This window comes from Parus major, chromosome 3 (genome assembly GCF_001522545.3).
Source record: "Parus major isolate Abel chromosome 3, Parus_major1.1, whole genome shotgun sequence".
Lineage (NCBI taxonomy): Eukaryota > Metazoa > Chordata > Aves > Passeriformes > Paridae > Parus > Parus major.
In genome coordinates this window covers 25,186,880-25,214,850 of record NC_031770.1, presented here as the reverse complement: position 1 = coordinate 25,214,850, position 27,971 = coordinate 25,186,880, and the positions used below count along the sequence as shown (strand labels likewise).

At 38.6% G+C, this 27,971-nt stretch overlaps 1 protein-coding gene across 3 annotated transcripts in view; it reads right to left on the bottom strand.

Moving 5' to 3' along the window:
- Positions 1-27,971, bottom strand: part of PPM1B (protein phosphatase, Mg2+/Mn2+ dependent 1B) — a 61,311-nt gene that overhangs the window by 32,584 nt on the left and 756 nt on the right. Inside the window, exons 1-2 of one of the 3 annotated variants that reach the window (XM_015621912.3) lie at positions 16,296-16,389; positions 3,156-3,300 (exon numbers count right to left, since the gene is read on the bottom strand). The gene's annotated coding sequence lies outside the window, so the exon portion shown is untranslated. Of the gene's footprint in view, positions 1-3,155; positions 3,301-16,295; positions 16,390-27,971 lie in introns of those variants that run through there. The other 2 variants (XM_015621913.3, XM_015621914.2) reach the window with 2 other exon arrangements.

Below are 27,971 nucleotides of genomic sequence, written 5' to 3'. Positions count from 1 at the left end.
TCAATTTCACACAGTTCTGTGGCCGAATGAAAATTTACAACAGTGCTTTGCTTAGCTACACAGAATTCTGTGTTTGCTAGTGTGAGCTCTTATTATCAGCAGTCTTAGCTCAGATTAGCACCACTGCTAGGGACTTAACTGAAGAAGTATGCAGTGTCACTCTCAGTAAGAGACTACTCTTGTCAACGTCTTAATTGATGTCACTCATCTTAGGTTTTCCGGTAACATGTTCAGCTATTTTTACCAAGACTTCCCCTAAACAGTTCTAAGACTGGGAAATTCAATCACTTTAGTTACCTGCAAACAGTTGATCTGAGTTACAGAGTAACTATATAAAAATTAGTTCATAACATAGGCAAATACTTAGGTTGGTTCACCAAATAAAACAAGGCTGGACCCAGACACCGCAAAGCAGATTACTGCTGCCAGCACCTGCCTGCGAATAGGATGGAAGTCTTTAGAAGTAAAGATAGCTCAGCCTAAGTCAGCATTCATGCTCTTGTACCATTTTCTTTGAATAGAAATTTGGTGCACTAGCACTTCAGTGAAACAGGCCTACCTGGTTAATTCAGATATTACCTGTCCAGGCTTATTATCCTTGAAATCACATTTTGTCCTTAACTCAAACCCTGCAACTCTGTGTGGCTTTATTACACCACATGGAAGTCTACACTGTACTGCTGCTTATCCCTTCTGACCATGCTATGACAAGACTTATATCCTATGATATTTGCTGAAATTCCTTGTCCTTATCTGCTCATATTTCCTGTAGCCAAAAAGCACATTCTCACTTTTTTACTGGGCTGTTCAAAACGGATGCACAGGTGGCATTTGGATACTACAAAGCATTAACTTAGCATAAAAGTGATCCTTCACAAATAAAGTTTTCAATTATTTCTATGCAGAACAGCTGTTTTGATTCTCTAAATTCAATAAAAGACCAAGTACTTTGTATTAAATTTAGTTTGCTCCTTTTCAATCATCAATCAAACAAACAGCAGCTAGACTTTTACTACAGAAACAGCACCGCAGATTTTGAAGAAAAAGAACTGTGAAGTGCCCCCCACCAGGGAGGCAAAGATTTAGTTTCAGATATGCATTGTTAAAGTAAGAGGCATGGCTTTAAAGCCCGTGAAGAGTAAATTCCATTCCTCTGCCTCAGGGGATGTTCCCTATGAGCCCAGGAAGAGTTGCTCCACCCCGAGCCTCCTGGGGTGGCAGTCCAGGTTTGACTGGATGACTGGGTTTGAATCTCTGGGGTTTCTCCCTTGCTGTGTTCCTATTAGTCCCTGACCTTAAACCCCACCCTGGTTCTGTCCCACAAAACCCACCGCCCTGCCTCTGTTCTGAGCGCTCTGCCTCTGGATCTAAGCCAAGTTTGTTCCTGTGGTGAATAAATGGTTTCCTGAGCAGAGGCGTGTCTCATTGAGTCCCATGTTGATCACTGGTAACTGTAGCCTCCCTGGTCATGATTCTGCAGACCCAAAAGGCAACAAAGAACCAAGATTTATCCACTACACTACTAGTATTAAAACTGAAGAATTTTACCCATTAACATGACACATTATGTCACTAAGTGAGCTCTCCCTTGCTCTAACTTTAGGCATTTAAGATAACTTTCCTTACTTTTTGCAAAGTCCATTTACAAAAAGCTTCAGACACACTTTTGTGAGAATAGGGCAGCAATGAATTATTCCTAAACAGGTCTGAAACACCAGACTAAGTGTTCTGCAGCAGGTCTGCAAAACCACAGTAAGCCAATACACCTTTATTTTTATAACTGAGGGGTGGTTTCCTGATTCACGCAAAAATCTGAGGAAGCCAGACACAAGGGTTGGGGCTGGATGAGTGCTAAAGGTCCACTCAAAATAAGTGTGACTTGCACAGTGTAAGAAAGTTTGCGCCTTTTTTCAACATGTTACATCACCACAAAACACGTACTAACATTCAAGCAACACAATACTAACAAAAACCTCAAAACAAACCACATTTGAACCCTTCTTTCATTTTAGCAGCAGAAAAATCAACACCACCTCCTTGGCACAAACATGTCACTGATTTACAACCTATGTATTATTGAACTTCCGAGTAAGACAGATAGGACTGCTTCAGACCAACAGTCCATACTCCTGCCTGCCACTACTGAAAAGAGGCAAGTCTTTCTGTCAAAAACATCAAAATGTGAAAAAAAAGAATGAAAAACCTTCACTTGATCATAATTCTGAAGACAAGACACATGCCATAAACCCATGTCAAAGATCGTCTTCAAAACACATAGTCCCAGTTTAAAGACAGAACTATACTTTTCAGAAACATACAACTCAAAATGTGCAATCTCTATGACAGGTACTTGTGATATGGGATTTTTTTCCATTACTATGGTCTTACAGCATTGTATTTATCCTTTTTTTAAAAAGGATTCAAAGAACATTGACTCTTAGTTCCCTATACATGAGTTCAGAAGAAGGTGACGGAGTGTGACAAGAGGTCTCTGTCATCATCAGATAAAGTTAATGACAGGAAATCAGCATCCAAAGCATTTTCATTGACCTGGAAGAAGACATCAACCTTTACCCTTGAAAAGGTGATTCAAAAGCTGAAGCTACAGGGAACCTTATAAGGAAAATATAGACATTTTCTGTAACTGATTAAAACAGGTAATTTAAGTAGCACTGCTAGTGTTAGCGCATTTAAGAAAATGCATTTTAAATAAATGTAATAAAAAAAAAAAATTTCCTTGTAGGGAAAAAAGTCACTTGCAGACAGTAAACTGATCTCAACACACGACAGGCAAAACACTTCATGACTTTTACTGACACTGTACAGTCTTCAGTGTGAGAACATAACTTCTCCAAGATTTGGTCAGCAGACATTTACTGTGGTGAAAAATTACATTTCCCTGTCCCCCATTTATTAATAGTGCTTTGTATTGTAACAGAAAGAAGTTGTACTTGAAATTATATTTCCTCCCTAAAAAAAAATAATAGTAAGCAAAATCAAATATATTTAAAGAAGAAAAAATATAATTTTACCCAATCTGTTCAGAAATTTCCATTAAATCCATGGTCAATTACAAACTGCAAATTGAAAACACAGTCAAAGTAAAAGGAATTACATATTCCCGTAAATTTCCTAGTAGCAGAATTTGCTCTTACCTGTAATTTTAACCTTGTCAAGGTTCTAGTTCAGTGCTGAAAGAATTAGTTTACATTCCTGCTGCCAAGAAGCACGTAACAGAATCTCTTGCTAAACCTTGAGATAACAGTACAGGACACAACATCTGCTTTATTTTGGTATTTCCTAGAAAGAAACAAAGAAGTAGTTAGCTACTCCAGATGGTGTACAACAGATTTGTACATTAATTTTTTCATTAATACAACTCTTTCCTAAATAGAAGTGTTTGAACTGAAGCTGTGCCTGGATGTGTAAAGATCTTTCAGTAAACTCTCTAAACACAACATTCAAGATTTATACCAACAAAGAATCAGATTAATATTTTTCTCTATTTCCCTCAGCAACACTTACAAGCACTTAAAAAGTCATCACCCTATTACCTGCCTTTCAAGTTCCTAAATTCAGTAAGAGAAGAAATAGCTCTTGCATGCCTCCTAGCATCATTGTGCTGTCTTAATTTTATTCACCTGCTCAGATGACAGAGTACACTCCTTGAGCATTTGGCAAGACTTAAAACCACCATGGGCAGCATGTGTAATTTGTGAGCTATTTATTCTGCTTCCTTAGATATAAAATGCACAGGAGTTTAAAACAAAAGCAATAAGCCTTAACTGCAAAAGTATTTCAGATCCCCTGAAATAGGAATCATTACATTTCTTTAAAAATAGTTTCTGTAAAATAAACCAGAAATTCACCTTAAAATGTAAAAGTAGTGAATAACCAACAATTCAGATACGTGGCTCAACAACAGCATCTACCCATTGCTTTGAACAGGATACAAACACACAAAATCCTTCATGGATCAGGGACTACATATTTAGTCTTATAACACTGAATCTTATGGAAGTTGTCATAAGAATACATTGGTAGAAGGAACTACTGTAGAAAAAATTCTGGATAACAGCCAGCTTTTCTGGGACAGATGGGAAATAGAAGTTTTGTTGTGACAATGAAAATTTTAAACTGATAACAGCACACTGGATGAGGTGAGTGATAAAGGAGACCTACTGCAGACCTTGACTTTAACTCCACTGATGGAAGAACAGAGCTACAACAACATTTCATTATGGCTTGCCTCTTCCATACACTCAATAGTGCTTTTCAACTACTAAAAAGTGTCATAAGCACAAAATTGCTCAAAAGGACTACTTTACCACCTTTTGAAGAATTACAGGAGTTCAGTAAGTTCTATGCCTGTAGCTCTATGCTGTTGCAAGCCATGTTTTCCCCAGCATTCTCTCTTCTTACGTACCACAGTAAGATGGAACCAAACTAATCCAGAAAAAGTCAATTATTTCCTGTCACTTGAGATCTCCAAACCATCTTAGGAAATGCCAGGCCAAACAAGTACCGATGACAGAAATGCAGAACTGGCAGCTGCTGCCAATTCATATTTGTTCCGAGTATGGTTTAACTACACCTTAAGCAGCATCCACTAAATCATTAATGAACTCTGAAAAAGTATCCTAAATCATTGTATTGAAGTACAAGGCAAAACCCCTCCCCAAAAGGTAAAAAAGCTCCAGTAAAAAAGTTGTTTCCACATCAAAGAACTTCAGGGTGTAAAATGAAACACACACCAGTGCAAATTAACAAAGCTGTATAAAATAGCTCTTTGTCAACACACAGGGTTTTAGGGCAAAGACACAAAAGGCGTGGCCAGGATACAGCTCCCTCCATGCCCTGTCTCCCACAGTCAGAACACCCTCTCCAGCCACGAGGGTTACAAAGTGCTTGCACCACGAAGTGCTCAGGAGCCTCGGTGCTTCTGTGGCCAGTGGCCATTAGAAGTGGCAAACTCACAAAACCAGCCCTGGAAGATGAGCATTATGCTTTTCAGAAACAAGAGCCTTGAGACCTCCCAGATTCTACTCCACAGAGGATGTGAGAGCATTCCTTAGACCAGGATAGCTTTTAGCCAGAAGGCTGCTTACAGCAGGGCAGATTAAAAAATAGATATTTTGGGCTAAGAGCATTTTACCACAGAATATGATTGCATTTATACAAATTCTATGTACACCATCTCAGTACTCCGAAGTGAGAAATGTCCCAAACACAAAAGCACCTTAAGATATAGCCTCTACCACTGAATATGGCACAATGAAGGGACACTACTTCTACTTAATTTGCACATTTGGAGAGGTGACTCTTACCTCTCCAAATAAGCTGCATGGGTTGTTTCCTCTCAGTACGAAAAGATTAGATTCATGATGCAGCTTTGGGATAACAAACCATTTTATCCAGCTCCTAACAATTTGACTGCCAAAAATGCTCACAATACACAAATGTATATGTCTTCCCCAGATTGTTTATCGTAAATTACATCAAAAGAATAAAGCTGAATGCATCCTATTAAAGGCTTAATAAAATGACAAGACATATTAAGCATTTTCTTTGGGCTACTTAAGTCTTCGTACTATGTAAATGTGTAATATTTTAGTAGGACTAAGTTAGTTCAGTAAACTTTTTTGCGACTAAGGCACCAGCACCCTACAGTGGATAGTTTTTAATTCAGAAAAACTTAAATATTCCCTGGGTAATAAAGTGTTTGAATTTGATCATGTTTATAGAATTTTCTTCAGAAGACAAGACCAAATAGACAAAGCCATTATAAGCAATTCACTGCTAAAATCTAAACTCAGTATTCCAAAATAAGCACATTAAGAAAAAAATTACACAGTCCAGAGAAATTTGAAGAAACTTATGTTATTTTACAGAGTGTAGGCATCAAATGCTGGTTTTCCTGATGATTAAATACAGACTTAATAATGCTGGAAGCAAAGCACTAATGATCCTCAAGCTGAATCCTAATGTTTACAACATTACAACATCCAGTCCTTTGCAAATTTCCAAACTCTGGCCAGAGAAGTACCAGAAAAACACTGTTTATTCTGCCTCATAACCAGCCAGTCCTGGACTCTGACCTTTCGTGGATAACCAAATCACAGCTGCTTTAAAACAAGCAAACAAACAAACAAGCTCATTGATTGAGCAACAGAAAGAGCTATAATCTGATGTGCCCTGATCCACACTATGACAGCACAATACCACCACTGCCAACACTGCCCCCCAGAACTGTAAGGTGTGTCACCCACAGTCAAAGACTTTGCAGAAGTAAAAGACAGAAAAAAGGAGACAGAAAAGAGCAGCAGTGTATGCCACAGGCTAGCTTGGTAAACTGCAACCTACCAAGGGCATGTTTCCAACATACAGTCAAACCTAAGGTAACATCCCTTTCTGAAAGAGGCATTCAATGGACTACCTGACTTTTTGGGGAAAGTGAGAGCGCACAGGGGAATGCACTAGTACTGCAAATTCATGCAGTAATTCTTCCTTATTATACCTATATGACGAAGCCAAAACTAAACCAGAAGTTATATTCTGCTTGCTTACTTGACACAATGCACAACTTCCACCCTAAAGAGAGAGTTGTTCATCCACTGTAATAAAAGATAATGAATTCTCTCCACATTTGCTAAGTGGTTCTTCATTCTATACAGAACCAAGACTGATCAAAGTCTTGATTTGTGGGTTTGTAGGTGTGGGAGTTTTTGATGACTTCTTTTCCACCTTTTCAAACATGGAAGCTGCACTAAGACATTCATATTAATCATTTAAAGTAAGGAGATTTAACTAAAGTTCAAAACTAAAAACTCTATGAACCAATTTAGGTGCTTTATCCTTTTTAAAGCACTTAATATAATAATACAATTTTGAAAATTCTGCAGAAGTATTCTTCCACTGTGTTTTAGAAGTAAAAGCCAGAACCTCCTCAAAAGAAACCCCTTGTGCTTGGTGTTCCATTCAAAGCTGAATTCAGCAAGTTGAAGTCTGCAGTTAAAAGTCCTATAGCCAGTTAGTAATTTCAACTATTAAATTATGCATTTCCAACTGGAGTACTGTTAGACCAGTATTTCCCATTCTCCTAAAAGCTTGATAATACCATGGGCTTAGCATTCTAATTAAGTCCATACTTTTAAACATCACCTCACAAATGATGGACATCAGTTATAGCATCATAAAGCTGCTTTTTGATACATCTTAAAAAAGATGCTCTAAACTTTCTTCCTGCAAACCTGTCTTTAATACATATTTGCACTTTTGTAATTCCTAAATTCTCTGTGACTCACTTTCAGGTAAGCTTTAGATCAGTATATTCAAATTATGGCTATGTGGCTATCTTAGCAGCAATGGTAGCTTAAGTGGTATTTGCTCTCAGCAGCCCATTCCTGTTCCATGCATTGTGGCTGAGCAGAGATACAGACAGCTACACTGGTAAAAGTGAATGCCTGAAGCAGAGACTGCTCATCTGGCTGACGAGGAAATCAAACTTTGTTGAATTATACAAGCAGAAGATGAAGGAAGACCAAAAGCCAGCCTTACTGGAATTCAGAATGCACGTATGCAATCTGCATTTGCCTACTGGGAGATCACTGGCAAGCACTTATTTCTCTATTCTTCTGTAACAGATGAGAGTTATGCACAGTGCAACTCAAGCAGAGAATTGTGGAATCATCTCTCCATCAGTTACGCTGGACAACTTTGCAAACAGCCAACTTTAGGAAGAGAGAAGACTGAAGAGCGCAGACATCTAACATGCTTCAGTAAAACCACCCAAGTAAAAAACTTTCGTTTTCAGTTATTTGATCTTTAGCTGAACTAAGAAGTACCTTCAAGAGTAAAAATATATTGCACGTATATCTTAGTTTTCTTAAAAAAAACCCATTCAACTGAAACAACAAAGCATAGTAAACAGAGGGCTTTAACTCTGAACAAACATGTTTACTGGAGCTGCTAGGACTTTCTAGAGAGAAGCTTGCAAACGTTTTTAACCAGCTTTTTTCTTACCTTACATAACAGCTGTAGTGCAAGTAAAGTACTAGATACGCATTATGCCTTTCACAGAAATCCAAGAGTCACAGATTGAGAAAGATGTGTTTGTATTCTGTATGGTTTTGTGTTTTCCCTTGATGCAAAGGACAGAGTCTACAATCATTCATCTCCGTGATAAGGACTTAAAATTCCAGCTCAGACACACTTAAGTGATATGCATGGGCAACCTAAGATCATACTTACTATTACTGCAGTGCCTATCATTTGAGCACATTCTTACACTGTTTCCCCATGAGGCAAATTTAATATCACATAACTAGCTAGAACACCTGGGTATTTGTCAGTTCAAAAATATCTGTCCGCTTCTTGTCTTTGTTAACTACCTCAATTTCATAGATGTCCATAAAACCAGCCTGACCACTGGGAAGATGTTCTGAGAAATAATCCAACACACCTGTCACCTAATAATAATATTACAAGGCACATCTTCTCTGAAGTCCTCTGGGAATAAACAGCATGTCCCTAAACCACACCTCATTTGACAGTCTCATCTACTCTACCTACAACAGCACTACTAATGAGCATCCAGAGTCTGTCACTCCTTTGCCTAGAAGAAAGCTATTGGTAAACAACAGTATTATTCAAGTTCAGAAGAAATCTTGAAAATAAAAATCCTCTGTTGATTATGCAATAGAAAAGGCTTAGCCCTTTCTAGTTAAGCCATTCAAAGAACGCATCTTAAGTATAAAACCATACACTCCTACAGAATAAACTGTCAGCAAAATCAGAGAAAGCAACATAGTTCAGATCAGTTAATTCAGTAGCAAGTACATGTTTTTGGATAATAAACTCCATTGTTACAAACCTCACTGCACTGTAGGATAAAGTTAAGAAAATTGACATAATTGTATAATTTCATTACTAAGACAGCAAAGGTAACTGAGCTACAAAATTCTAAGATGCTTTAGCTGTAGGTTACAGTCAAAATCTGATAGTTTTCAAAAGATTAATATCCTTCTGAGTGTCTCATATGAAATGGTCAGAACAGGAAAGAACAGATTATCTGCAGATAGCTACTTTGACTAATTCCTCTTTGACCAGTATTCAGTGATATTTAAGCCAGAGTCCTCAAAAATTAATATTTATCTTCTCTGAAGATAAATTCTCTGAAGTAGAGAACTTCACCCTAGCTCCTGCTGGCTACCAATGGATTTAGAACAGGTCAGCTTTTGAATCAAGTCTTGCTAGATCATTGAAGTCAATTAGGAATTTTTTTTGTCCTCAATACCATATCTTAAATTTCTGCTGTTCCTGACACTTTAAAAAACAAACAAACAAAAAACCAAACCAAAACAAACAAACAAAAAACCAAACCAAAACAAACAAACAAAAAAAAAACCCCAAAAAACTTAAACCTGGTTTATACATGTCTTCCTGCACAGATCCTGTATTTAGAACAAATATCCCACAAAGGATTCTAAAAGGCACAACAGCATCACATTTTGTCTATTAGCGGAATGAAGCCATTACAATATGCAAATTACAACAATGCATGCCAACTAATCACATTTTTTCCCCATCTTACAAATATAACACAACCCTAAGTGTGACCACGAGTACACCCAAACTTTAGAAGGAATTTAAACTCCACAAAGTGGGGGGGGAAGAACGACACAAAAAGTACCAAAATAACAACAGTTCTTCATGTAGGACCAGGTACAAAAAATACAGCAAGAATTCCCTAATGCTGGTATGTTTGACAATGACAAATCAAGATGTATCAAATTAAAACAGGATAATAAGAATGGGGTTTTATTTCTTTATATATGATACCAATGATCAGAGGAAGGACATCTCCTCTCACGAATAGGGCTCCTCTTCAGCTTCTAATGATAAGTCTTCAGGTATAACTGCACTAAAACTGAGCCATCACTGCAGATTTAAAAAAGAAAACAACTTGGCCACTGCTGATGTGCAGACAGTTACAGAAGGCATAAATTCTCCGCCACACTACTTAGACACTTGGATTTATTTGTGGCTTTTTTTAGCCATGTTACCACTTGCTAAATTTATATACATCAGTAGTTAAATTAAATGCAAAAAGGGTCATTCAACACCACAATAAAATCACCAGCATGTTTAAAATGGTAACATAAGAAAACCAGTAGTACGAGCTGCCAAATATTAAGAGTTATGATGCTATAGGCATTCTAATGTTTACTGCAAAGCACGCAGCTTGGAAAGAGAGAATTCAGGCATCTGTTATGTCAACTCACAGCCTACAGACACAATCTTTCAAAAGAAGTAATTTAAGTAACACAGGAACTGAAGGTTCCAAATAGGAACTGTTAAAACACATAGTTATTATTGTATCTCAATTACAGTTTTAGAACACTTTTTCTCTTTGTCCCTTCCAAGCTAAGATGCCTCTTCTGATTACTAGCAAAGTTACTTCAGTGACAGCACTGTATTACTATTAATAGAATCAGCACATAGAAATGTAAAGGCAATTAATTTTTTTTTAAAAGAGTTCATTTGTTTAGAAAGCCATTTCCTTATTGCTAACACAAATTTATCACCTTCCTAAATCAGCCTAATTTGATTCATTTCAGATAAGGCAAAGCACTTTTAAGGCAGTTCTAACCAATGGTGAAGAGATCAGCTGATCTTACACAATATATAATTATGTACTCCCATACTGTAAAAGAATCAATATACCTGTAATCATATGACATTCAACCTATAATGTGGATAGTCACATTTCAGATCACAGATGACTTGTCCAGACTGTTTCAGAAAACACAATCCTCTCTCCTCTGCTCTTTTACAGGATGCTCTACTTCTCCATCAGGCTAGAGAAACTTTTTAAGAAGTCTAATTAAAAAATTACTATCTCTAGGAACTGCAGACTGAAGCAAACTTCTATTACCTTTTTTACTGGCTCCAGTATTGTTGCCTGGACACAAGGAATCTTTTTCAGGTGTCTGCACTGAGGCTATCTGAACCGTTTCATGTGTTTCCACACAAGAGTACTTGGCAAGAAGTAGCTACTTGGTAACTTGTAAGCTTAAAAACTCAAAGTTTTGTCCAATTCATACTGCAACCTCAGTTCCACAGTAAGTCACATGGAGTCACTTTTAATCAATAGTTTAAACTCTGTTTGCAATATATATTTCAATGCTGATCTTTCAGATATCTCTATTGAGTAAAAACTGTTTTAATTTTACCACTATACCAGCATCACAATATAACTATACCTGCAAAAATTCCAAGGGCAATTCTGTCAATAAGAATGTTAAAAGTAACATACAAGAAGATCATGTCAATTTTCAAAAAATCAGTATCAGAGAAGCTGCTTAAGCGTGCAGCAGGCAGTCAATGCCATAGTGATAGACACGACAGCCAAAAGGATTCTGGGAAAGCTACCATGTTAATAATTGAACATTCACTTAGTGTTATTCATTTCAGACATCAGCTGAAAGCAAATTTGGATAACACAGATTAAGACACCATCTCTCCAGCTCTACCAAAGGTTACTACTGCTCCTGTACACTGCTGGCTGCAAGACATGCCCTTGCTGCATTGAACACTGATGGAAACATCTTAGCACAAAGACACATTAAAAAAACACATTAATTGTAGCAAGGGGGCAAACACCCCATTCTGTCATCACACTTATAAGACAACTTGTCAACACATTTTAAAATTATTTCTATATTCCAAAGCCTACATATCAGCCTTACCACTTTACTACCATAAAATTTAATCTGCATGTATTCTATAGTAGTGTAAAAAACTACCTGGATCAAATTAGAAATCTAGAAAATAATCATGGCACACAAAGGAATACTCTTAAGTATTCGGGCATTTGCAGAATGACAACTGAAAGAATCAGACTGATTTAGCAGTTTAAAAGAAAATCAGACAACTAGCTTGGGGATTACACAAATAATTCAGTAAAACTTACTACATAAAAAACCAGACCCCCAGTCACAAAAAATCAGAAAGAGGTATGTGAATAGAAGACTGCTGATCTGAGCTTTCAAACAGATGCTAAACACCACACAAGCACCAGCACAACAAGCACCAATTTCGGTAAGTTTCCACGCCCTCAAAACTGAAGAGCTGGCATTAGGCCATCAGCTGCCTATCTTTAGTGCTACTTACACATTCATCCCCAAAACATCTCCCACGTCCTTCTGAGTGTCTCCAACATCACTTCTATGACTGGAGACCATGGCCTTGTATTCTCTCTTCTGTGGAAATACCTGCTCTGTAAAGGGAGGCTATGTGCTTCTCAGTTTTCAAAGATTAGTTTGTGCTGGAAATGACCTTACATATCACCTGGTTCCAACCCACCTGACACAAGCACTTACTGGACCAGGTTGCTCAAAGCTCCATCCAACTTGGCCTTGGACACTGCAAGGGACAGGACATGCACAATTTCTCTGGGCAACTGATTCCAGTGCCTTGCTACCCTCACAGTAAGAATTTCTTACTAATATTCAATATAAACCCACCCTCCGGCAGTTTAAAGCCATTATCTCTTGTCCCATTAAAGCACACCCTTGTCAAAAGTCCTACTCCAGTTTTCTTGCAGGCACCCTTTGGGTACTGGAAGGCTGCTCTAAGGTCTCTCCAGAGCCTTCTCTTCCCCAGCCTGAACAACCTCAAATTACATATATATATATATGAAAATGTTTATATATACTCCACTTTTCCCTGGGAGTAGTGTGGGAATGACACAACAAACACTATTAACATTCTGTTAAACTATGCATGTAAGCTGAAGGCAATGGCATCACTGCTGAACAATGCTAATGGCTCCTACTATTTGATCATGCTCTAACTCGCAGAAAGGTGACTGTGCAGGTGCTTCAAGCTATGGCTTTATTGAAAGAAATGCATCTACCATTTCCGCCAAAATGCAGCAAACCTGCCCTCTGAATCCAAATTACTTCCTGATATTTTGAAAGTGACCAAAATATTACTCAAAAGTGTGTTCACTAAGCACAGGACCACAAAGTAAACAAGAAAGAGTTACTAAGACACTGTCAATTTAATAAAACATTTCATATCGTGCAACTTACTGTATTAGTTTTATAATTAGCAACACCCATACTACTCAAAAAACAGCTTTGCAATAAGCATTAGCTACAAGTAGCAACCTACTTGACTATTTTAGTTAAGGAACACAGCCACAGCTAGCTTACATACCTCTAATCATTAGTGTATTTCAACAGAAATATGCAGAAATATTTAACAGTTAATAAGGAGTGATAACATTCTGCAAGAATAGTATAATATATAAGCCAGGAACTCAGGAACAGTATCATTTTGCCAAGTCTCAGTATTCATGCTTTGTGTCATCTGACCATGGACAATTCTGATAGTCTTACACCTTAAACGTAATACAAAAATAAAATTAATTCCAGATCTTTGTCCTTCTGATTAAGATTCGCTTTAGAGACTCTTCCATGTATACTGGGGTGAATAAAGCAGAAGAGCCTGTGAGTCTGAAAGTAGTAAGATGGAAGAATTGACCAATTTCTCTCCTAGTTTAACACAGTAGTCAATAAAATCTTTAACTCAAATGCATAATAATAACAGCTAAACTGAAACTAATAAACTCTGTGAACTACTGAAAGAGGCCAAGCTAGACAAGAAGTTCCTATTTGTCTATGGCAATGCCGCCAAATATCAAGTGACTGCTTTTCACATGTTAAAGATGAAAGTATGAAGTGATCTAAGATACCAACCATTCCATGGGCACTACTTGCCAAAAAACTCCCACTTTCAGTATGTACCACCTTTAAAGATGTCGTGTAAGCAAATCCCTTTCCAAACCAGGAATATGTAAACCATATGACAGGGAGAACCTGCATACAATCATGTATGTATGCACATTTAAGCACAGAGATAATGGAGAAGTCTGGCATACTAATGCAATTGTTTACAATAATATATCCACATCCTGGATGCAAAGGAAAAGAAAGAGTAAAAGCTGAGATTCAAACTTACTTTAAAGCACAGAAACCACAACAAAGAAGTCTGTCACAGCCCACTACAGATTTCTTTAAAAACACAAGCAGAAACACACCTAAGCTCTCTTGGTTACAAGAAAGGAATAAAATTGCATTTCCTTAAAAAGCATAATGAAGGGCTACCACACTTAAACCACCTCACCTTTACAGACCAGAATACTGTTTCTGCAGCAACAATCTGTCTCAAGTATTGTCTGTTCTGGAGATTGTCTACATGTAGCATTTAAGATGACAGTTCACTTCCCTCTTTGTCCAGGCTTGTGAAAAGAAACTAATCTCAGAAAAGCTGAGATTTAGTTTCACTACCCAGCATCCTGCTTACCCCTCCCTCTCCAGTAACTTCAAATGCTCTAAAAATTGATGTTTTACCTCAAGGTTCAGAATACCAAAGGTGAGAGACAAAACATATTGATAACTATAATGTTCTAAAACTTCATTTTTGACACAGAAAAAGAGTAATTTTTCCTCTCTTAGATTAAATGTTTATTCAATTAACGTACCTGACTTATTCCAAGCCTGCTCAATAGGCAGATTCTAAATAACTACTGCTTAATACCAAAAACAGTCAACAAGAGATTATGTTAAAACAATTTTATTTAGTAGACAGTAGACCCTTGAGGACCTTTAGCTGTAACAGCTTCACAGACAGAGTATGAACCATTGACCACCCACCCTTCAAAATGACTCCTCAACCAGTTTTCATTTGTCTAGTCATCCTCCCATTGAGACTGTAAATAGGAATATGCTGAAGGACACCAAAATATCTTGCTAAGGTCAAAAAAAAATTAAAATATTTCCCTGCTCTGTCCTCAGCTGAAGACCTAGCCATTTGACAGAAGGCAGTGAGGTTAGCCATGCATGACTGACCCCATTAAAGCCAGGCAGAATGAAAATAGTCACCTTTTTCAAAAATGTTTTTCTGCAGATTTATATAAACTACTTACTGATATTGCTATCTGAATAAAGCAGTATTTAACATTTTCATTAAGTGACACGGAAAGCTTTTTTTTATTATATAACATAGCAAGGATGCCTGAAACAATGAACAGGAACCATCTCTATGCTTCAACAACTTGCAGAATTCTAATGTTCTGAAACCTAAATACAAGAACTCTGTGCATTAAAAAAAAAAATCTCAGATCTCAACATGTGAAACACAGACATCAAACAATTCAGTTTCTGGCTAGTTTTCAAGATATCTGGCTACAAGACAGTAAACAGCAGAGGTTATGAAAGGGAAAACTTGGTCTTTGTAACGGTATCTAAAATTTATTAAAGAAATGGATATCTGAGAAAGAGAAGAGAAAGAAGTAGAAAAGAAGAGCAAATGACCAAGAAAACTCAAACATTTCATTATGAAGACTGTAAAGGATTTGTAGAATTCAGACTGCTTACGCCTTTTCAGATAGTTTGAATTTCTCCCCAACCTTATTGCAAGAAGCCTCCAAAACTTAATGAATATGGAAACTCCTGGACACAGAATCAGCCAGAGCCTGACAAACAACTGCAAACTCTATTCTCTACTAGTGATGACATTACTCATGTTTCACCCAAAATAGTTTGGTCCCTCTGCATTCATCAAAACATAGGCTTGAAACAGGCAGTGGGTAAGATATTGTAACCGTACATTAAGTGGTGACAAACACCACAGTGGATGAGCTGAGGCAGTCCTCCTACCCCCTAAGGAAATCTGTAACTGTTACAAAAAGCACAAAAAAAACCAGCTTGACTTGCTCAGAAACTTTCTGACAAACTCCATACCATGACCTTTCCCATGCAAAGTTTTGGTTTCTTCCGTCTTCTCATGTACCTACAGATATTCTTGTCAGCAAGTGCTGGCATTTAATTAAACTGGAATGACTACTATGAAGGGAGTCATACAAACGTCTGTAGCAGGCTATGCATTTGGGGAAAATCCAAAAGAGGGGATGACCTTTTTAATTTAGTTATAATAGATGTTTTAATGTCAACATTTAATTCCACACTCTTTTTACTTTAGGACTGCAACATGATTGGTAGCACTGCTAACACTGCCACAGGTATGTGTCTTCTCTATGGTCTTCATCAACAGTAATACTCCAAGTAAATACAGAACTTCATTCACAAGATAGGTCATTAGGTATCCAAACCACCAGTGTCAAGAACCAACGCTAGTAACTACACAAGAACCTCATCTGAAATACCTCAGCATGCAGTCTTACAGTATGTGAGGCTAAGCTGAACTGATAACTGCTGTAAACCCACCTCCTGTCATGGGTAGTTTCTTCCCCAGCTTTGGCATCAGTAGTTGTTCTCATGCATCCTCCTCATGCAGCAAGCTGATTCAAGAAGCTGAACTAAAAGAAAATTAATCTCAGCTATATGTACCAAACATATGCACATTACCCAACTCTTACCATGAGATGAGACACAACCAAGTATCAACATGAGAAGGAAGAGGATCTCACATATGGTCAGAAGCAGAGAACTGCAGAAATAGAACGCTACTAACATACTGAGGTAACTATACAAGAACCTCTTCCTTAATGAAAGTCAGGATTATGGTAGATTCCAGAAGCAAATGCCTGAGTGTGTGCAGAGGCTTAGCTAAAACTCTTTTCTGTACTGTATCAACGCTGAAAAGTGGTGAAAAAACAAACTATTCTAAGGACCTTTAACCCTTAAAGAGAGGAATACCAGATCCAACTGGGCAGCATGCAGCAGAAATCTGTTTGGGTAGAGGGAACAAATTCCCCATAATGACAGACAAAAATCAAAGCTGCATTATGTACAGTAAGTGACTCAGCTTCCAAGAAGATGCTATATCCATTGTTTTTAAACAGCTACAAAAACATAACAGCAGTGCCTGGCTGACAAAAAAGCTGATGTATCTAGTGCCCAGCACTCTCTCCAAGGTATAAGATTTAATGACTAGAAACCAACACAGAAGCAGCTAAGCTTCAACCGAATTACATGAACTCTCCTGTCTATAGAATTTTGAAGGCACTACCCTTTGGCAGTTGGACCTAATAAGCTTTATTGCTTTTTTCCCCTATTAATGTAAAAATTAATCTGGAGTCACATCAGCTCACTCTTACTTTCCTTCTCTGAACAAAGTGGTTCAAAGTACATGGTTTCAGTCATCCAAAAACCCTAAAAGAATCTCTGCTTCTTCAACAACAGTGACAAGTCCACCAATTCCATGACACCTTAAATTCACAAAGCACTAAGACTTCCACTATCTCCAGGACTTTTTACACAATTCAGGGAGAAAAAACCCAAAAACTTGTACAGTTCAGGAAAAAGCACTACAGACTAAATCTTCTCTCATTCCCCCCAGTCTTTCTCAAAAGTGGATTCACCAGGAGAGAATGAGCCCAAAGAAACCAAACATAAACAAAAATAAGGATGGAGAAAGAAGGCTAATAGCAAGAAGCTCCTCCCCATCTCACCCAGCAATGTCAGTGGTCAACTTTTACTTGTTGGGTTTTACTGATGCCAGTATCAAAAAGAGTCAGGATAGCTCTGAAAGGTAAGCAAGAAGTAGTGGCAGGCAGCAGAACTTGGTAATAAAAGGCAGCACAGTGCATGTGCTGATAAAAATCTTTAAAATTATGTACAGACAAATGAGCAAAAGACAGATCCCCATAATGGGAGCAAGAAGGAATACTCCTCAATGAATACTGTGTTCTGCCTACTCAAGTATTCTCTGGATTAGCTGAAGTTATCAGTGAATTTATGCAATAAGTTCTTTAGAAAGCATTGTAGTTTTCTTCCTTACTAAGAACACTACTTTTCATGTCCTCTCTTGACTTATTTCAATTTCTCTCTTGCAGTAACAGTATCAGACTTTGACTCAGGGAAAGGAGAGGATAAACACTGACTGGAAAAAAACAACTTCTGAAATTGGAACAAAATGAACTGTGCAGAAGAAAGGTTGTTCACAGACAGATTTGGCTCACCACTTATTGTACTAGTGGTAGCTTAAGATGCTGACTACTATAAGAAGCAGAAAAATATGGAGTTTCCAATATAGTGTTTTAGGACCATTACTTGACTTTAGAAAAAGGCTTTAAGCACAAATCTGACAACTCATGACAGATCTAAGCTGTCACATGTCCTTTATATGCAAGAGCTTGTTTCAATCAGTGCTTCAATAAACAGGACCTTTGGAGGAAGGGACAATAAGGAGAGACCTATTGACAAGTTTTCCACATTACCTTCCTGTTCTTTGTGAAACTTGACATCATAATCAGGCTTCAAGTCTGGACAAACCTCAAGACACCTTTCCAAAAAAAATTAGTTAGGACATTTTTTGGTTTTGTTTATATAAAACACATCTGAATCTGCTAAGACTGAACAAAACAGAACAGTGAAAAAAGATTACTTCCAGCAGTAACTGAGCCCTACATTCCCGCTCTACACATTCAGAAATACATAAAACTTCAGACTGAAAATAGTGTGGTTTGTTAAATACATCTGTGAATATATGGTATTTTTCAATGATTTTTTTCTTTCAAACATGAATTAATAAAGTACAACTGCAGAGTACCTTCTGTAGTTACATTTTTCTAACCATGTCAAATTCTGTTTCTTGCTATTGGTAACAGCAGTGCACACAAGTTAATTTCAAGAATCTGAACTATACTGAAATTGTATTTCTTCCCCTCTGACTGCAGAAGTCCAGCACCACTTGCACTTCACCTTAAAAAACTGTTTCAACTGTTTGTAACCTTATTCCCTTCCCTCCAAAAGTCAGATATACTAAGTTGACGGCATTCTCTTTTTTTCTTTAAATTAAAATAATACTTTAAAATAAAATAACAATAGTCAAAATCACAAAATAAGCTGTTTTGTTTAACAGCTACTGTATGTGAGTTCATTAAATATCTTAGAGAAGCTCTCTGGCCTAAAATTACTTGTGTTTAGTATGTTCTAGTTAAGAAATTGAGATGTCATCCAATTTAATGTTACAAACTAGCTATCAATCTTCAACAGCTCTTAACCTCCATTATTTTCACACTCAAACACTGCAAGAAGCTGTAATAGTACAGACATGGTTCAGCATAAGACAAACCAAAGGCCAAACAAAAGTAAAATAAGCTTACTGCTTACTAGGATATAAAAGTAGGATACAAAACATCATTGGCACTATAGCACAGTCCTGACTATCCTTTCCTTCCACATCACACACAAGCCTAATTATTGCTTCAATTTTAAAACACAGGAAAATGTTAAAACTATCACTTCAACCACTTATGGAAAAACAGATGCACTCTTAAGGCACATTTGACTCTAGCAAACACTGTGAAACATCTCTTTCCAATGTAATCATCCACAAAAGTGGTAAGCCTCTCTCTTCCCTGATCCCACAAATTATTTTTAAGAGACACACTGAACTGCTTCTAGTTTCTTTACACTGTGAGAGATGCACAGAATCTCAAAGAGGGCTGGCTGGAAAACCTCACACAAAGCAAACAATTCCCACTATAAATGCATTTTTTAAAATTACTGAATGCTTACTTACTGGAGGTTATCTTTTGAACAGCAGTTTGAATTGCAGTGAACTTACGGAGGATTTACAGAAGAGGTTTCACACTCCCCTCTTCCTCCCAGCTCTATTGTTTTCACAATCGAAAATTATTTCAGCTTGTTTATGCATAAAACCTCTATTATCCGAACTCCTGTGCACAACTTTCTATTTGTTTAGATAACTACTCCTCAGAGTAACATAATCAGACAGAACCTAGGCTTTGGATGAGGCAAATAAATTCATCCTCCAGCACAAGCAATCAGCAAAGAAAAGAGCAGGAAAGACATTACCTTAGAGAAAAGGGAAAGTGAAACAAAAAAAGCTCTTGCTCTAATATGTCTCCTGGAAAAGTGATAAAGGCACAAAAAAACATGACAAGCTAGCAAATGGATAAACATCCCATCTGAGGAGCCCATTTGATTCATGTATAGGCAGCAGTCCCACAATTACTGAATAACACTCATTGAGTGTAAATCCCACCTGTAATTAGACATTGTTAATAACCTCCTTAGAGGCGTCACTTCAGCTCTTACTGACAACACCCAAAGTGAGGCATTTGTGAGCCTTAACAGCCTGTACTGTGCACTGGGGCTCTCTTGAGCTAGATGGAGCTGCTTTACTTTTCAAGATGAGAGACTGAACACTACCTGGGGGAGTCAGTGGACTACCTCTGCTAGGTCTGGATTCAAGTTTTACAACAACTGAAATAAAAAAAAAAACAACTTCATGTTTCTTTTGAACACAAACACTAAAAAAAAGTACCCTTTTAGTGAAAAGGGAGCTATAAATCATTTTTATCAAATGTTCCATAGAGAACCAAGCTTCATGTCAGACACCAGAAACTAGGGCCTGCAACTAGTACCATATATGAAAAGAGGCCTTGTGCACAAGCTGGCATGCAGAGTACCTTTAGATCAGGATAAGATTTTCCTGTCAGGAACCAGAACAAATACTACAGACATATTTCATTACTGTACTAGGTAAAGAGAACAGGAGAAGAAAGGACACAGAAAAAACCCTAAGTAACATCTGCACTATATTCACCTTTCATGTCTTTACAGCTCTCTGAAGGCAGTGCTTTGAGTATAGACACACTTCAAACAGAAGCAAAAGGAACAATTTCTTCAGCTTTGTATACTGAAGACAAAACTCTCAAAACAGCCCACAGTACCACATAGTTTCAGTACAGTATTTCTCATCTGTGAAGTTTCAAAGCACATGACAGTTTCAGCAGTTTTCAAGGTCACAAGGGCAATCACAAACACAAGTCCCTTCCCCCTCCAATTGCTAATCCACCACCCTCTAAATCCAGTCTAGCTGTACTCCAGAGACTTATGAAAACCCTCATTCACTTCTCTCCTAGAATCATGGTCCAAAACTACTACATGTGGTACCACATATATAGCTGGGATATACAAAGGCAACTTTACACCTGTCAATATTTATTTGGATGTGGTTTAACAAGCATGCTGAATACTCTGAAGGCTCTTACCTTATAAAGAAGAGATTTTCAGCATCCCTTAAGAAGCTGCCATGAAGAACACCATTTCTAGATATGAAATATATATATACAGACATGAAGAACATATTTCTAGATATGTTTCCTGAAATGCTATGGGGAACATACTCAACTCTTTTGGAAGAAACTTTAAACAGCAGTAATTATTTTTAAAAAAACAGACAACCAACCACAAACAGTAAAACAAGAAATTAGTGGAAAAAAAAATAAAACCCCAACAAGCCAAGCTACAGTGCGTGTTGTCTGTGTCCCCACAGTTTCACTGAAACACAACTCCAAAGTTTACACAAGAGTAAATATTTCACAAATAATCAGGTTCTGTGAGTTTTGTGGAAATAAACAGTCACATCAAGGAAAGACATCCAAACTAGTGCCCCCTGAGGACAAGTGCAGAAGAAGCTCAGCTGTGTTACCAAAACAATCATCCCATACAGAATTGACAGTGCCCCAAACACATGAGAATACTTACAGAACACACAATACCCTACACCCAGAAAAATCCAACCACAAGACACAAAGCCACAGGAAGTCAGGCTTCATATCTTGCTGTTCACACAGCTAGTTTCATTCTTGATTAACTGCAGTAAAACCATGAAAGAACTACTCTCCAGAATTTTTTGTAGTTTTACCACCAGTCATTTTCACACAAAATTTCAAACCTAAGGACGATAATTTGGGAGCAGATATTCAGTTACCAGTCAAGATAAACAATCAATCATTAGTCAGAGAGCAGCGGGACAATTTCTGTAGGCCTGGCAACACTGAGGAAGCAGCTATATCCCTGCACAGCTCAGCATCCTCTACAGTGCTCTAACCTGCCTTTTGGAGACCCAGTGGGTACAGCTGTATTGCCACTTCAGTTTGAGTTAGGAGCATAATTTTGAAGTAAATCTGTCACCCACTTCCTGTATTTTAGTTCACATCTCTTAGAAGTTTCTGAACACGTGATCTGAGCATCTCCCAGATTAACCTATATCAAAACTCTGTGAGAGCTTGGAACATACTCAGCCCACTGAACCAGACTACAATTAGTCCAGAATAAACACCACAAAGTACACACACTGGGGACACCGGGTCTACCTAACTTACAGCTTCACTCTACAACCTTCTTCAACTGCAGCATACTGCTTGCTAACATAAATATAATCAATGTGGCAGATATTGCCCAGTCATTTATGAGAGCCTCAAGCAGCAGGAAGTAAACCCACAGACTTAAGCTGCCAACAAGCACCTCAAAAGCCCTAGAAAATATGCCTGCACATGTTCCTTTTTCTGGAGTAATGACAGCAGCAGTGAATTGGCACTCATCCACATTTGCTTTCACCCCTTTACAGGTTAGGAGTTTCAAATGCTAGTGGGATATTCTAGAAAAGCTTTCTGAATCAAGAAAAAAAATAACTCACCCAAGATCTACATACTTCACGCATCACCTACAATTGCTGTTTTATAAAACTTTTCAAATAACACTGAAAACATAGCTCAATCAAAGGTTCCACTGGAGGTGGTGATAGGAAAGGAAAAGCAGCATGTACTCAATAATGCTTTTAATAACATGCACATCAGCTTAACCAACAAAGCAACCAGAACAGAGGGGTTTTTTTTCTTTTTGAATAAGCTGACCAACATAACATTCATTGTTTCATTTGAACCAAAATATCAGTTCATTACAAATAGTTCCATCACTGAAATGTTCTCTCCTGCTACAAATTTTTATTTTTTTTATAAAATTTTAAATGGATGATCATCAGTTTAAAATATATACCTGCCTTTAGCAGGACCAACAAGCTGGTGAGAACAGACCAAAGCAGTACTGCATGAAAAACTTACAATAATGTGCTACCTCCTCTGCTCAACAAATCCTTACCATCTTCCTTCTTTACCTCCTTTACAATTAATTCATATGCTAACAATGCAGAGCCATGTTTGCTCTACACTCAGTAAAGGTCAAGTTCCTATACTGGGGTGCAGACACAAAAGTAGGATTATTGAAGATGACATTTTCTGTTAACACACTAATCCCATGAAAACAGCAAAGAACGAATGACACTTTCCTTTGTGATTTAACTGGAACTTCGTGGTTATTGACATGTCATTACCATACTCACTAAAGAGCCATTTTAAACTCTCCAGCAGCCCAGTCTGAAACATCCTTAAGCAAGGTTTTTCTGATCTGTTTCATGTTAACTCTTGCAAAATCGGACTTCAGGACCTAGTTGTACTATTTGTTTGAAAGAAAACTCAATGAATAAAGTTATTTCCCATCAAAGATCAAGAGAACTTACAACAGGAGATAGTAATGTAGTGACATCATAAAATAACACACTGAAGTAATGTTAATGAGGAACTAATGGTACACAGGGAAAAAAAGAGTTGTGGATAACATTTTTCATAGCGGAACAAAAATACCTGGGCCTGAGTAATTTCCTTCAAAATTGTAAGAAAGGCTGCTGTCTGCTGAGACACTGAGTTTTCCTTTCTGGCATCATTCTCTACATTAAAACACCTTTGTTCTTTCCCTCCCAGCACAGGGTTTTCCAAGAGCCAGAAGACTAATTTAACCTACACTCACTGGCATCCCTTATGCTTCAACACGCCAACAATATCTCAAGAAACTGAGACGAGCCAAACTGCTCATCTCAAGAAACTAGAGATGAGCTAACTCTGTTCAGTAATTTCTTACCATCTCATGACAATTTTCAGACCAGTTTTCTTCTGGAGTGACACTCAAATTCTTCCAAATATTTATCTGCCTTTATCATATAATACAAATATAAATTTGTACAAGGTTTAAGCAAATTACAGACTTTGTCTGAACAAAGTTTCCCATACTAGACATCTAGACAAGGCTGAAAGACATCATCCAAACAGCTAAGGAGCTTGCAAAGTGGTCTGTTAAGTAAAAGCAGTATTGATATCTTTCTGGAAACTCTGCATCCTTGTTCTTACATCAGGGATCATCTTTCAATTTCACCTTTCTGGGCTCCTCTAGTCAGAGGTCACTTTATTTGGGTGGCTTTTTTTTTTTTTTTAATTAAGAATCTGCAATTACTGGTCCAAATTTTGACATTAAATTCACTGAACATTTTATTTATACCTGATATGCTGGAGGTTGGTACTAAACCGGACTCCTCTAAGATGCATAAAACATTCATGCTGCATTCATGCTGCTAACAGACAGTGAGAAAGAAGTTGTCACAATTCACACCATGTACAGCTGTAAGCCAAATCATGAAGACTGCCAAGCATAAACTGAAGCACAGAACTAAAAAAGTAATACATAGGGAAGGAACCAAGACAACAAAAGTTTTTATTTCAACAGTTTTCCTAAGAAATCACCACTGCTCTCCTCCAATTTACTGAGAAGAACAACACTCAGACTGAGTCACTTCAATTGCTAAAAGGCCAAAGATCTGAAGAATGCTTCTTTTTCACAGGGAAGGGAAGTGCAGCACTGAATTCAGAGAGACCAGTGGACAAGTGGCAAGAACTAAAATACAAACCCCAAACAAAATGGAACATATTTGATTAAAGTAGTGGGCAGAAAGAATCAATACTAGGGAAAAAAACCCCAACTATGGACACAAAGATATGCATGGCCTGCTACAATAATCACTCTCCACAGTCTAAACATGGAGTCTTGAGCTTGGATTCTTTCAACAAGGCTTTCCCATTCACTTGGAAGAGACCGTGCTGTAAAAACCGATGGTTAGCTAATTATCTTCCAGTGCTGACTGGAAAAAACCAGCTATTTCCCACTTTCTAAGCTACAGCAGTAGACCTATATGGCACATTTCAGCATTCCTACTGGACTGATTATGCAAGGCACTACCAAGTGATCAATTACCATTTTTCGCATTTTGTTTTTAAAGAAACCCCAAAAAAATCAAGACCAAACCATGCAACAGAAACCACACTGACAAACCAAGCCCACCCCTGCCCCGCTGAACACTATGGCAGTGCTCAGCAAGGTGTGCTGTAGTTTGCTCCCTTTAAAGAGAACATTCAATACTCATTGAACACTCTTCTAGGCATATTCCCATCCCTTGCTGCAGTATAAGTAAGCCCTGCTCCAAAGAGTAATACAAATACTTGATAAACACAGATTTTTACATCCACTACTAAGAGCAGATTCTAGTGCCTTTCCCTTTTGTGATATGGAAGCAACACATGCATGTAAGAAATACTCTCTAGGCTCCATTGGACCCCTGAGAGCAGTAGTTTTTGACAGTGAGCACGTGAAACAATTGTTCAACACACAGATTTCACAGGCTTGAGTTTCAATTATAGTAGGTTTTTATTTCTTGAGACAAGTTTGCTAAACCAGAAGTAGACATTAGTAATTATCACTGGAAAAGTTTAAAAGAGCAATGCACACCAGAGACAAGAAGAGAACTGAATTGTCCAGGGTAAGTACAAGACCACTAATTTCTTTCTCTCATTCCCTATGTCACAAACTGATCACCTCATGGTTACAACTATAAAAGAAAAATTGGTCCTCAGCACCCTCCATGCAGCCCTCTCCATACTACGTTAATTACATTTCCTTCATCCTGATGTTGTGGCCTTAATTAAATCACTGTCCTATGTAATAGCCTCCTCTAAATATCTGCAGAACAACAGATGAGGGGTTACACAAATAAACAGAACATAAACTTGCAGAACATGGGATTCACACATGTAATTACTCCTCATTTCCAATTGATCCAAGCAGCTTTCCATTCTAAATGGATTGCCCCTTCACAAATCTCTGACCCTCAAATATTGATGCACTAACCCTCTCTCAAACACAAGTATACGTCCAGTATAGAAGATTTCATATACTCCACATATGCAAACTCAGTTAAGTGTTAAAATGCATGTAAAAAATATATATAATGGATGTACTGGAGCCACACACACACACACAAGCTTGTCTATACCACATGATGTGCTTTTAATTAGCTGCTGGCCTGTCAACACCATTATGAGTGCTAGTTTCAGCCAAAGTTTACTCTTAAAGTTAATGGTCAATTTATCCAGTGAAACAAACAGAACAAAATAAACAAAAAAAAGCAGTTTACCAGAAAACCCCTGACTGTCCTTTAATCTTCTTTAATCCAATAATATTCATAATAATAATAAATTGCCTCATCTTTATTCACTTTTTCATTTTCACTAGGTGTCATAACTATAAAATACTTCTCTCCATAGCATAAACAGCAAAGGATCCCCACAGCCTCCAACCTGTACAGGACCCTGGAGCCAGTTCATCATCCCTCCCCCACGCCATTTCAGCTTTTCATAGCCTCAGCCAAAAACGCCTGCCTCCTCTCTCTATACACAGACTAACTCAGCAATACGAAAACTCCAGTTTCCCTTTTACACAAATACCATTCCCCTGATACACACGTGTATACATAGCCTAATGTAATCTTCACCCTGTATACAAATTCATCCTTCCCCCCATTTTCAACCCTACCCAAATATCCACGCAAGCCCCCTCATTTTTCTGTAGTCCACAGTCATCCTTGAAAATTTACCTACAAGACAGTGTTGATGACCTAAGTGACAGAAATTTAGAGTGCCTGATACCTGTCAAAAACATATATAACTACAGTTCTATAGCTCCCCAGCACACGTACAGACTTTTCTCCAAGAAGTACTATCATGATCCCAACACATGGCATCTGCTACATGTTTTCCCATTTGTATTCCATGGGCCAAACAAGAAATATCCAGCCTTTCCATTTCATTACAGGTGAAACATCAACTCACAAGTTCCCAGGTCAGAGACCATGTTGCTTGCTGCTCTAGCCCATCTCCACACACCAGACAGAGAGCTCACCAAGCTGGTGACAGCCGGGCATCTCTCTCAGCTCCCAGCGTGAGCAGCAGACGAAGCAAGGCACAGCAGCAGGAACACGCATGACTTACTGTCTACATACCAGCTCATATTACACATGAAGGTCTCACACATTAAGTCTAACCACAGTGGCCACAAAACAAAACAAGTTCAGAACCTTGCAGCAACCTGTTACCACTGTGCCTGTAACTTGTACACAGGCTTCCCTACCACCCAAAGCTTCCCTCCTCCACAGCCTTTAGATGCCTGCCAACTTAACACCTTACTTCTCACAACACACAGAAGCCTGTTTACCTATTACTCCTAAATTCACAGGCCTTCCTGTACCTCTACTCCCAAACACATGTGGTTTCACCCACCACCTGCATCCCCACTGTATAAACATCCCTCAATCTAGCGCAGCACACAAAACAAGACAGGTACAGATTTTTCTAGCTGCCTCCAACTCAACTCATCAAATTTACTCCCTCCTTCCGAGAGAGGTATTACTGTAAATTATAGTAAAAATATATCCATTTGGTTCGCAGAGCCCCCAAGCTCCAAACTACGAGCAAGAACTGCCTTCAACTCCTTTCTCCTAAAGACTCTCAAGTACTGCCCACCTGCCTGTGATTTCATCCCAGCTCGCCACAAGTACCCAGGCCTTAAGGCAGCTTCTCCCCCCGACACCTGAGCCGTGCCCGCAGCTCGCCACCTTCCCCCACCCCCACAGCCCGTCGGTAACACGGGCCCCGGCCCGACACTCCCCAGGCCCCGGCCAATGCACGTGCGCGGGCCCGGCCCGCCGGCCGCCCCCCGGCCCGGCTCCAGCCGCGGGTACACGCCGGACACCTCCGGTGCCTTCGCCGGTGCCACCCACGCGAGGCCAGGCCTGCCGGCTCCCCAGCCTCAGGGCCGTGTGGGGCCTGGGCCGTGTCAGCGCGGCCCCGGCCGTCTCTTCTCCCGTGGCGGGAGGAAGGCGGCGGCCGGGCCTCGCGACGCCCGCTCGCTCCCCAGGGGCGCACCCGCCGCACGCCATGTTCCCTGCCGCCCCCCCTCCCCCGGCGC